The 10,234-nt window shown below is 38.9% G+C and overlaps 1 pseudogene; it reads right to left on the minus strand.

Annotated features, from left to right (window-relative positions):
* Nucleotides 1–3,035: 3,035 nt before the first annotated feature.
* On the minus strand, nt 3,036–3,418 carry LOC116242146 (adenosine 5'-monophosphoramidase HINT1-like; annotated as a pseudogene).
* Between the last annotated feature and the right edge of the window lie 6,816 nt (nt 3,419–10,234).

The following is a 10,234-nucleotide window of genomic DNA, read 5'->3' on the forward strand; positions in this document are numbered from 1 at the left end:
TGAATCTGTTTCATTTCCTTTGCAGATGGCTTGCTGCCATGGAAGATAATGGAAAAAAATAAAACTGGCAGACTTCTATCTCCTGCCAGTTTCATTAGAATTTAGGAAAAAATAGAAGAACTTAATCTTAAAGATCTTTATTATGGACTTTGAGCACAATACAATCTGTAACAATATATCCCTCAAACAGTTAATTTTAATGTAATACTAATTATGCTGCACCAGACAGCTCCCAAAATTTTTCAGTAGTTTTAGAAAGTTTTCATGGTTTTAATAATGTTACAGCATGAGGAAATCTTGATTAGGATAGATAAAAAAGCAATCTGAGAAATAACAGTTGAATACCAAACTTAGATTAACAGAACGTGTTCATAGCATAGGAAGGAAGAAGTGTAGTAAGGAGAAAGAAGCTGAGAGAAGTGGAAACAATTTGTACAAAATTTCACAGACTTAGCTTCTGATTCATGTTTAAAAAATAAAATTATTTAAACATTTGCCATTAGATCATTTCTCAAAGTGCTTAAGTCATTATTTCCAAGAGTTTATTCTTAAGAAAGCAGATGAAGCAAACTAAGAAAACAATATGCTTTCTACTTGCTCTTCTGTCATCAGCAGTGTTTTGTACGTTAGAAATGAATAGCACTTTTGTAAATACCGAAGTTGGAAAATTGCAATTATTTTACTAGATAATGAAAATAAAATAAAATAAAATATACAAGAAAATCTACCAGTATATGGTTACACAAATGTAAGCTAGGAAAGATTTGTCTTGTATTTTTACAGAAAGTCAACAATCTAACTTTTTTCTTTTTTTTTTTAACCATCACTTTCTGCCGCTTATAATTTTTAACAGTTTCATTCTCTTGGCATTTCTTCCTTCGAATGAAGGAGTAGGTCTAAGAGAGAGCCTTGAGTGTTATAGAAGGCTGAAAATAGTACATTTCACTTTGGAAAAAAGTAGCGATGTGGGGAACAATTAGAACTGTAGAAACATAGGTATTATACTCATATTTTTGCATTTAAATAGCAGGAGTTTTTTCCCCTCCCCTCTTTCCTGCTTTTAAATGACTATCAATCAGCAAATGTGGAAAAAGATCATACGCTTTTCTTGGTTTTCTGCCTGATACAAACCTCAAAGACTTCAGCAGTCCTTTCAATACACAGAAAAGATGAAGTAAGTTAGAGTCTAAAATCCAGCAAGTAAAGGACATCATTACTTAGACAACACTGAAGGCAACTAATAAATAGCTTGGTTTGATAAATACCAAAAGCCATTCACCTCCCTGGTATCTAGAAGGATTACTATGTGATATAGAGAATTGTGCCTAACATTCTGGAGACATCACTGCTAAGAAGTGCATCTCTGCGTATCTTCTGCTCTACTACAGAAAAAAGGCTTTCAGGCACTTCACTAGTGAAATTAGCATCAAAAGAAGCCCAAACTGTAGCCAAATATATTCTATTGTTTTACTGTTGTCTTCTTCCACCTTATTTAGTTGATTACTACCAAAGGAGATAGCATCTCCTTCATTTATCCCCAATCAGTTCCCCTCCTCTATCTTGCTCCTCTGTTTTTTAGTCATCTAGTCCTGGTGTTTTGCTTAACACCACTTCCACACCCTGGTTTTTTCTATGAGACAGTATTACAGAATGTGAGAAGGATAGAGCTACATTCCTGTCCTATAAAATGAGAAGCACATTGCAGTCCCCTCTTTGTTCACTAGCCCAGTAAATCTGACCTTGGCTGACATGTTTGTTTTCTTATTCCTTTCATGGAATGTGACAGTATAGTTTCATTGTTCATTCAATTTTATAATACTATTTTTATTGAGATGAAAATATTGCAGATAAACTATATAAAGTATATACATATTCCATTTAGCAGAAATGATCTCTTTGAACTGAATAGAGTTCCAATATTTACAGACACAAACTAAGTCTTTGTTCTATTCTGTTTCCTATACGTAAATTTCTAATCTAAGCTCCAAGGTTTAATTGGTTTGTTTGGCTCATCTCTCAAACAAATATAAAAGACAATGTGGACGGTTTGTTTGTTTGTTTCCTCAGGTTTCTCTAACTTTCTGGGGATTTGTAGTAATTCTAGCCTCATCCAGCATGGAGCCAGAGTATAACAAAAGAGTATAAACAAAAATAAACAGTACTTTAATATATATATATTCTGCATGTACAAACAATTAAACATTTTTCAATATAAAAAGAAAATGCATATGCCTCCAGAACATCAAATCTGTTGTATCCTGCCAGGTTAAGTCATCAGTCATAGAATAACAGAATCTTCTTAATTGGAAGGGATCTTTACAACTCATCTAGTTCAATTCTCTTGCAATGAACAGGGAAACTCACTGCTAGATCAGGTTGCTCAGAACCTAGTCCAGCCTCCCTGTGAAAGTTTCCAGGGATGGGTCATGCACTACCTCTCCAGAGAACCTGTTCCTGTGCTTCACTGCCTTCATCACAATTTTTTTCCTTATATCCAACTGAAATCTTTCCTCTTTAAGCTTGAAATCATTTCCCCTTGTCCTATCACCACAGACCCTGATAAGAGTCTGTCTTCTTTCTTCCTGTAGCTCCCCTTTAGATACTGAAATGCTGTTATCAGGTCACCTGAAAGCATTCTCTTCTCCTGGCTGAACAGCCCGAGCTCTCACAACCTATCCTCAGAGGAGAAGTGTTCCATTACTTGCACAGTTTGTGTGGCCCTATTCTGGACACACTCAAATAGACCTACATCTGTCCTGTATTGAGGACTCCACATCTGCACACAATACTCCAGGTGAGGCCTCACCAGCACAGAGCAGAGGGACAGGAGCACCTCCCTCAACTTGCTGGCCATGCTTCTTATGCAGCCCAGGATATGGCTAGCTTTCTGGGCTGTGAGGGCACACTGTTGGCTCATGTTTAGCTTCCCATGCACCAGGACTCACAAGTCCTTCTCAGCAGGGCTGTGCTCAATCCTTACATTCCCCCAGCTTGAGCTGATAGTGGCAGCTGCTTTGACCCAGGTGCGAGACATCTTAGCCAGGAGGCTGGGCCAACTGATGGCCACCCAGGGTACAAAGACATATGTGGTAATCTGAAGGGCCTGATGGTGGGTATCTTATACCCATCTGGAATCTTTTGGTCAGGCCCAGGTTAGTAGTGCACTTCTTGCCAACAATCATCAAATGCCCAAGAAGTCCATCGGAATCTTCTGCTTTGGATAACCTGACAAATGCTCAAGAGTGGCTAGGAAAGTGTGCTGGAGCTTGGGGTGAAATATCATGGAATGCAAGGCACTCTTCATTCACAACAGCTCCTCATGGATAACGTTGGTGGAGTACTGCTTGTGGTTGACTTTTCCAATGAGAGTACCACCAGTGGGCCGGATGGCTGGTGCCCTAACAATCCTGCCAGCCATGACAGTGCCTGCTCTCTACAACATTCCCTCAAAACCTTGCACTTGGATTTATTAGTTATTCTTTATGCATTTCAGGAGCATCCTGGATTGCCTTCAGCTGGCCGTACTAATTTTCCAGCAGATGCCAGGGTGGTTGAAGACTCCCACCAGGAGGAGATCCTGCAACCATCATGCCTCCTATAGCTGGAGGAAGAAGACTTCATCAACAGGGTGATCAGGCAGCCTATGGTTGACCCCAGCCACAAGTCTCTCTTTGTTGCCTTGGTCTGTAACTGTCACCCATGGGCTTTGAAATAGCTTGTAGCCATCCTTCAGGGACAGCTCTTCACTGTCTCTTCCTACCCTGATGTAGAGGGCAACGACACCTCCCCTTCTTCTTTGTCTATCCCTTCTGATCTGCTCAGTAGCTGTTAATATTTACATTCCAGTTGTGGGAATCATCCCAGCAGGTTTTGTTGATGGCAGCTATGTCATGGTTTTCTAATAGCACGATGGCTTCCAGCTCCTCCTGTTTGTTTCCTGAGCTGTATATGATGCTGTTGAGGCACTTCAGCTGCATAGCCGGTCTTGTCACGTTCTGGGAAGATAACTCCTTAATTCCTTTGAAGTATTTTTCTTGAGTTTCCCTGCTTCTTTTTTCTGTTGCCTCAGTGGACCCTGGCTGATTGCTAGAAGATTTCAATATCCTTCTGTTATCCTTTCACAATAACTGCTCACATACAGAAGAAGAAAACTTTGGTATCCTGCTGCTTACTCAGCATGTGAGCTATAACTTCTTTCACTTTAGTTTCATACCTCTTAGAGGTATGTAATCTTGCTATTTTGCAAATAGGTTGCATCATTAGTAATCCCTTCTTGATTTGTTTTATTAATCTTAATTTTTAGTCAACTCTTACAACCTTTGTTTATCTTAATCTTTATTTCAGTTTTGAATATAATTAATAAATAGCAAGGTTGTGATCTGTCTACGGTAGAGGATAACTTTTTATTGATCTTGCAATGTGAAATTGTTCCTTATTTTGAAGTCGTGCTGAAAGAAATAAGAGAATTCTAACACTACTAATCACTACTGCAAATGTGATTAATTTGCTAGTCGTACTGTATTTCGGTGCTAACTGAAATACTTAAATTGTGCAAAACTGGGATTGTACTTTTGCATATCTTAATGCTGAAGCTAATATGAGTGAATAAAGCTATAATCCAGATATTCTTTAGCTCTATCTCTCTCCTCGCCCTCAGAATTTGTCTTTGTTTTATGCCTTAGGGTGTAATAATTATACAGTTCTTTGTAGTTCACAGGATGGCTCCCAGTGGATCTGTGAAGCTGAACGACTGATTGGAAAAGCACTGGAGAGGTGAATTGGTCAGGTCAGGCTTATTGATACCAAGCAGCTACCGGGGGTAAGCTAAAGTATTCCTTTGCAATGTTTCTGTGTTTCTGTTACAATCTGTGAAATTTTATAGGAACAGATCAGTACAAAATGCAAGTCACTCAGTCCTTGGTAATATCCTGATTTTGAGTCTAAAAATTAATGAAATCATTAATCATGATTTCTAGGATGACTTACAAATTTAGCAAATTGTAAGAGATTATTCTTTTACATCATAGTCTCAAAGCTTGCTGAGGACACAGATGAACAAGTTCAGACAAGTCCTGGGCAGGGGTTGAGAAATGCTTTGTCTGGAGAACTTTGATGAACAAGTCCTGGGCAAGGGTTGTGAAATCATTTGTCTGAGGGACGCAGATGGACAAGGCCAGGGGCAACGAGAGAGAGATAACCTGCAGCTTAATAGCTGTGGTCTTTTGTGTGGGTTTATCTTGAAGAAAATGGCCATCTCAGGGAGTACTCACATGACTCTTGCTCAAGCACCCAGGGATGTCACGTAGGCAGAAAAAGGATAAAATGGGGACCTAGAATCCAGAAGACCGTGAGGTTTTCTGGCAACAGATTCCTCATGAAGAAGAACGGAGGTTTTCTGGCAACAGATTCCTCATGAAGAAGAAGAGGCTTCTGCCATGAAGAAGCCTCACGACCTGTCTCTCTCCCTCCCAGACTTGCTCTGCGCTCTATCACGATGCTGAAGAAGAACAAAGGTGTCTGCCATCAGATTCCTCACTACGGAATGCCTGCATGCTGACGGACTCTCCAGGGCCCGCTACCTGAGTCCTGCTGCTTCCCCCCCCCCCCCCCGCATTGGCTCTGCTTCTGCCTCCTGCTGCCTGCTTGCTGCCCAAGGCCGGCCACGCTGCTGCTCTCCCGCCTGCTGCTTCTGCCTTGGACCTTCGAAACAGCGTGCAACGGGACCGCTGCTGGATCCTGGTGGTGACTATCCCCGCTTTACGGCTTTCTTGGTTCTTTCCTATCTTTTCTATCGCCTTCCTTCCCTTCCCCGTCTCCCTAAATAGGATTTATAATAAACTGGTTGGGCTAACATATGAACCGTTGTTTCTTAATCTCACACTGGGTATACAGATATTAAAAGAACCTCATCTCCCTCCTATAAATTGGAGCGAGACACAAGTTGCTTGCACCTATCCTACTTGGGACCTCTGTCTGCCCTTACAGTGAGGATAATAAGAGTTTATGTAGCTCAGAGTAAGCTTGGAACAGGACTCATGAGCCAACTACTCTTATTTTGAAACAAGCTATAGTCAAAGCAATGTACTCTCAATAAAAAGCCCAGATTTATCTGTTTTTCTTTCAAAAATTGTTTTCTTTTATGCAGGAAATGTGTCATTCCTGAGCTTAAAATATCATCTCATTTCCAAACAAGCATCATCATTGTTTTATCTCACTGGTAGGTAATTGGAAAATGTTTAAGTTTTTTTACTTCAAGTGAATATTCTCAATATAAATGCCTTGACTAATCGAATTACTTGCTTTGCATATTTAATTTCTCCTGCTTCTAGAAGGACATTCTCTTCACGGAATTGCAGACAAAATCTTCTAATTTTATTCAAATGAATAGTTACATAAACTGAAATAGCATTTGTTTTCCCTATCTCACATTAGAGAAACATTATGCATGAGTTAGTCTACTCTTGTTTTTGTTACTATTTAGGAGGCCACATTTCTCGTTGGCAATACAAAAACCAGGATAAAATTGGCTACCTATCATATAAATCTGAAATCATTGTAATTTTCTTCCAGGTATACACAGTTATCCCTGTAATAATCCTTTATTTTTTCCCACTTGTTGGCCAGTTTGTTGGGTTTTGTTTGTTTGTTTGTTTGCTTTTTGTTTGCTTTTGTTATCCTTATTAACTATCTGTTTTGAACAAATGAGTGTAACATGAATTCTTATAATTTGTTCTTTTGTCCTTAGGTGTCCATTAGAAATGATCTGTAAAAAAGGCAGTATTTTAAATGTGTGTATTCTATTTGCAGTTGTTCAACGTATAATAATTAGATTTACACATTTTTTGCTAGTCTATGATTAATTTCTCTTCCATATAATAATATCCATAAAAAATTCTCTCTTAGACAAATATTAAGTTATTATTTATAATAACTTTATATATGTATATAAGTACTTATATATATTAACTGTATTTGAATTTCTTTAAAACAAGGGGATCTCTGAAACTGTGTTTGGATACTGGTCTGCGTGTGAAGCACAATAACTCCCATCATCTTTGACACTGTTTCCAGGTAAGGGTTTTTACTGACATACTGTCTGTTTCCATTTCTATTCCACATATTTGTATATCCTTCTCACACTATGAATTCTGAATTTTTTTCCTGGCATAATACTGCACTATAGCCCCCCAGAAAGTACCATGAAGTCTCATCCTTCAATACAAAGTAGCCTTACATTTCAGAGTGTGCCCTAGCCACAGGGCTTGTTTGCTATGCTGCAATTATATTGTCTTTTATCTTTTCCTTCTCCATAAAGTCTACTTTAGACCAAGAAGATTCCAAAGCAATAATTTTTAAGAATAATAATTTTTCTCAATGTGTTTTCTCACAAAAATGTACTTCTGAAAAAATCCTGAGTAGACCTGGTTACAAGTCACATTACATTGCTGTTCTCTCACTACCAAATGCGACTCTTCTTGTGCACATTCATCACTGCTAAAAGTTCTTACTTTAGCACTGACTCTGTGAAACACAGACAATAATATAAAATTACAGAATCACAGACTCACAGATGAGTAGGGTTGGAAAGCGCCTCTGGGTCCATCTTGTCCAACTCTCTGCTCAAGCAGGGACACTAAGAGCAGAAAAATCATGTCTGGGCTTTTGAAGTTCTCCAAGAAGAAAACTCCATAATTACTTTAGGCAGTCTGTTCCAGTGTGCCATCACCAACACAGCAAGGAAGTATTTCTTGATGTCCAGAGGGAACTGCCTGTGTGTAGATTGTGCCCACTGCCTCTTGTCCTGGCTCTGGGTACCACTGAAAAGCGCCTGACTCAGGCCTCTTTGTATCCTTCCTCCAGATATTTATTGACATAAATAAGATCTCCCCTGATTCTTCTCTGTGTTGAACAGTCTCAGCTCCCTCAGCCTCTCCTCATAGGAAAGATGCCCCAGTCACTTCATCTTCTTTGTGACCCTTGTTGTACTCTGTCCAGGAGCTTCATGTTTCCCTTCTACTAGGAAGGCGTACTCCAGATGTGACCTCATCAGTGCTAGGTAAAGGGGAAGGATCACTTCTCTTGAACTGCTGGCATAATGCAGCCCAGAATACTGTTACCTTTGTTAGTGGTAAGGGCACATTGCTGACTTGTGTAAAATTTGATGTCTACTAAAAGTCCCAGGTCCTCTTCTGCTGAGCTGCTTTCAGCTGGGTTGCCTGCAGCATATATTGGTACATGGGGTTGCCCCTCTTCACATGCAGGTTTTGCATTTCTCATTGAAAATCATAAGGTTTCTTCCAGTCCATTTCTGTACCATATTAAGTGTCCTCTGAATGGCAGCATGACACTGTGGTTGCATGATATTGACGCTAGAATACCAGCCACTTCTAGTTTTGTGTCATCTGGAAATATGCTGAGGGTACGCTCTACCCAGCATCCATACTAATGAAGGTGTTAAAAACAACAGCATCTGGTATTGACTCCTGAGGTACACTGCTAGTTATTGGCTTCCAACTTTATTTCATGTCAACGGTCACCATGCTTGGGGCCCACCTATTCAGCCACTATATAGTTCTCCTCACTGTCTGTCCATCCACCCATACATCAACAGCTTGTTTAGCATTCACTCCTTGAATAGTGTCAAGGGCCTTACTGATATTTAGGTAGACAATATTCACTGCTCTTCTCATTTCTACCAGTACTGTTATTTATTTCATCATAGAAGTTTGTGAAGGTGGTCGAGCATGACTACACTTTGGTGAATCCATGCTGACTAGTTCTATTGATTTTCTTGTCCTTCATGTACCTGGAAATTGTTTCCAGGATTGGCTGCTCCATTGTACTCCCAGAGTGAAGCTGAGGGAGCTGTAGTTCCCTGGATCCTCCATCTTGCCCATCTCAAAGATAGAAGTAGTGTTTGCTTTCCTCCATTTTCAAGCACTTGATCAAAGACTATAAAATGTTATTTCTGCAGTGACATCTGCTAGTTCCCTTAGTATCCATTGGTGTTTTCCATCAGGGCCTGCAGACTAATATATATCCAAGTTGCATAAGTATTCCCTGACCTAAGTCTCTTCCAGTTCTTGAAATGGCCACTACTTCGTGGTATAGCCATTGGAGAGAATCAAAGCTATGATTTCAGTAGAGAGAGGATGTTTGGTAGTAAAAGGTTTTTATTCTTTTCTTACATTCTTTCTTCTCTACTATGATAATTTTTGAATTATATTTTTTCTTAGGACATTGATTGTATTTTTCACCTTATTTGAATATCTGAAAAAAAGTATAAACATTCCTCTAAATTTATCTAGGAATCAAAATGATCTTGAAAAATAATTCACTTCATTTTCTGCTGTCATTTATTTAATTATGCATCATCACTTTTTTAAAAGAAAAAAATGCAGATAAAGAATTGAAGGACATCTGCATAAGATATATTTCAAACAGAAATTTCGTGTTACAAATAATTGTAAAAATATTCAATAGCTTTAATTGCAACTGAAAATTGTTCAACAATTTCTCTCTGGAATACTGGCTGGGCCAGCCACCATTTTCAGTCTCCTTCTTGTGTTTAGACAGTTGTACTCCCAGTGAGCACTCGCATCTGTGTTTAACATGAAAAGCAAAGCCAACAAAAAACTACACGAGTGCCAAGTGCCTCTTCTGTGTCCACTTAGTTTTCTTTTTTGTTTAATTTTCTTAATAGTTCAATTTTGCTTTCAGATTTAGAAATATACCCAGAATTCTAGAAAATGCTATTCACTTTTGGGTGCCTGTTTTGATGTGGAAATGAATAATGATTAAGCAGCCTTACATTAGAACAACCAGAATAACTGTCTCCAAGAGAATTTAGAGATCCATTACTTCAGCACTGGAAACTTGAGGATGGAAAGTCAGTTACCAACAAAGGAGAGACCAGGTTGTGGAAGATGAAAGTGGGAGGGGAGAAGAGCAGCTACCTAGTTCATCCTTCAGATAGCAACTTGGAAGCCCATCTATATAACTCCCAGAAAGGGAAACTGGTCTGTTAAGGAAGGCTAAATATTTTTCTCACTTGTCCATTGTTCATCTGATATCTTTATTACAGCTGATACACTAAGAATAGAAAATACAAAAAGTAGGTTTTACTTTCATGGTTCTTCAGAAGGCAAGAAGTTATAAATCATACTGCAAAATACCATATAACAGAACTATTTCTTCACCAACCTGTGAACAAATACGTAAGATATTATTACTG

This window comes from Phasianus colchicus, chromosome 3, assembly GCF_987193195.1.
Source record: "Phasianus colchicus chromosome 3, bPhaCol1.hap1.1, whole genome shotgun sequence".
Lineage (NCBI taxonomy): Eukaryota > Metazoa > Chordata > Aves > Galliformes > Phasianidae > Phasianus > Phasianus colchicus.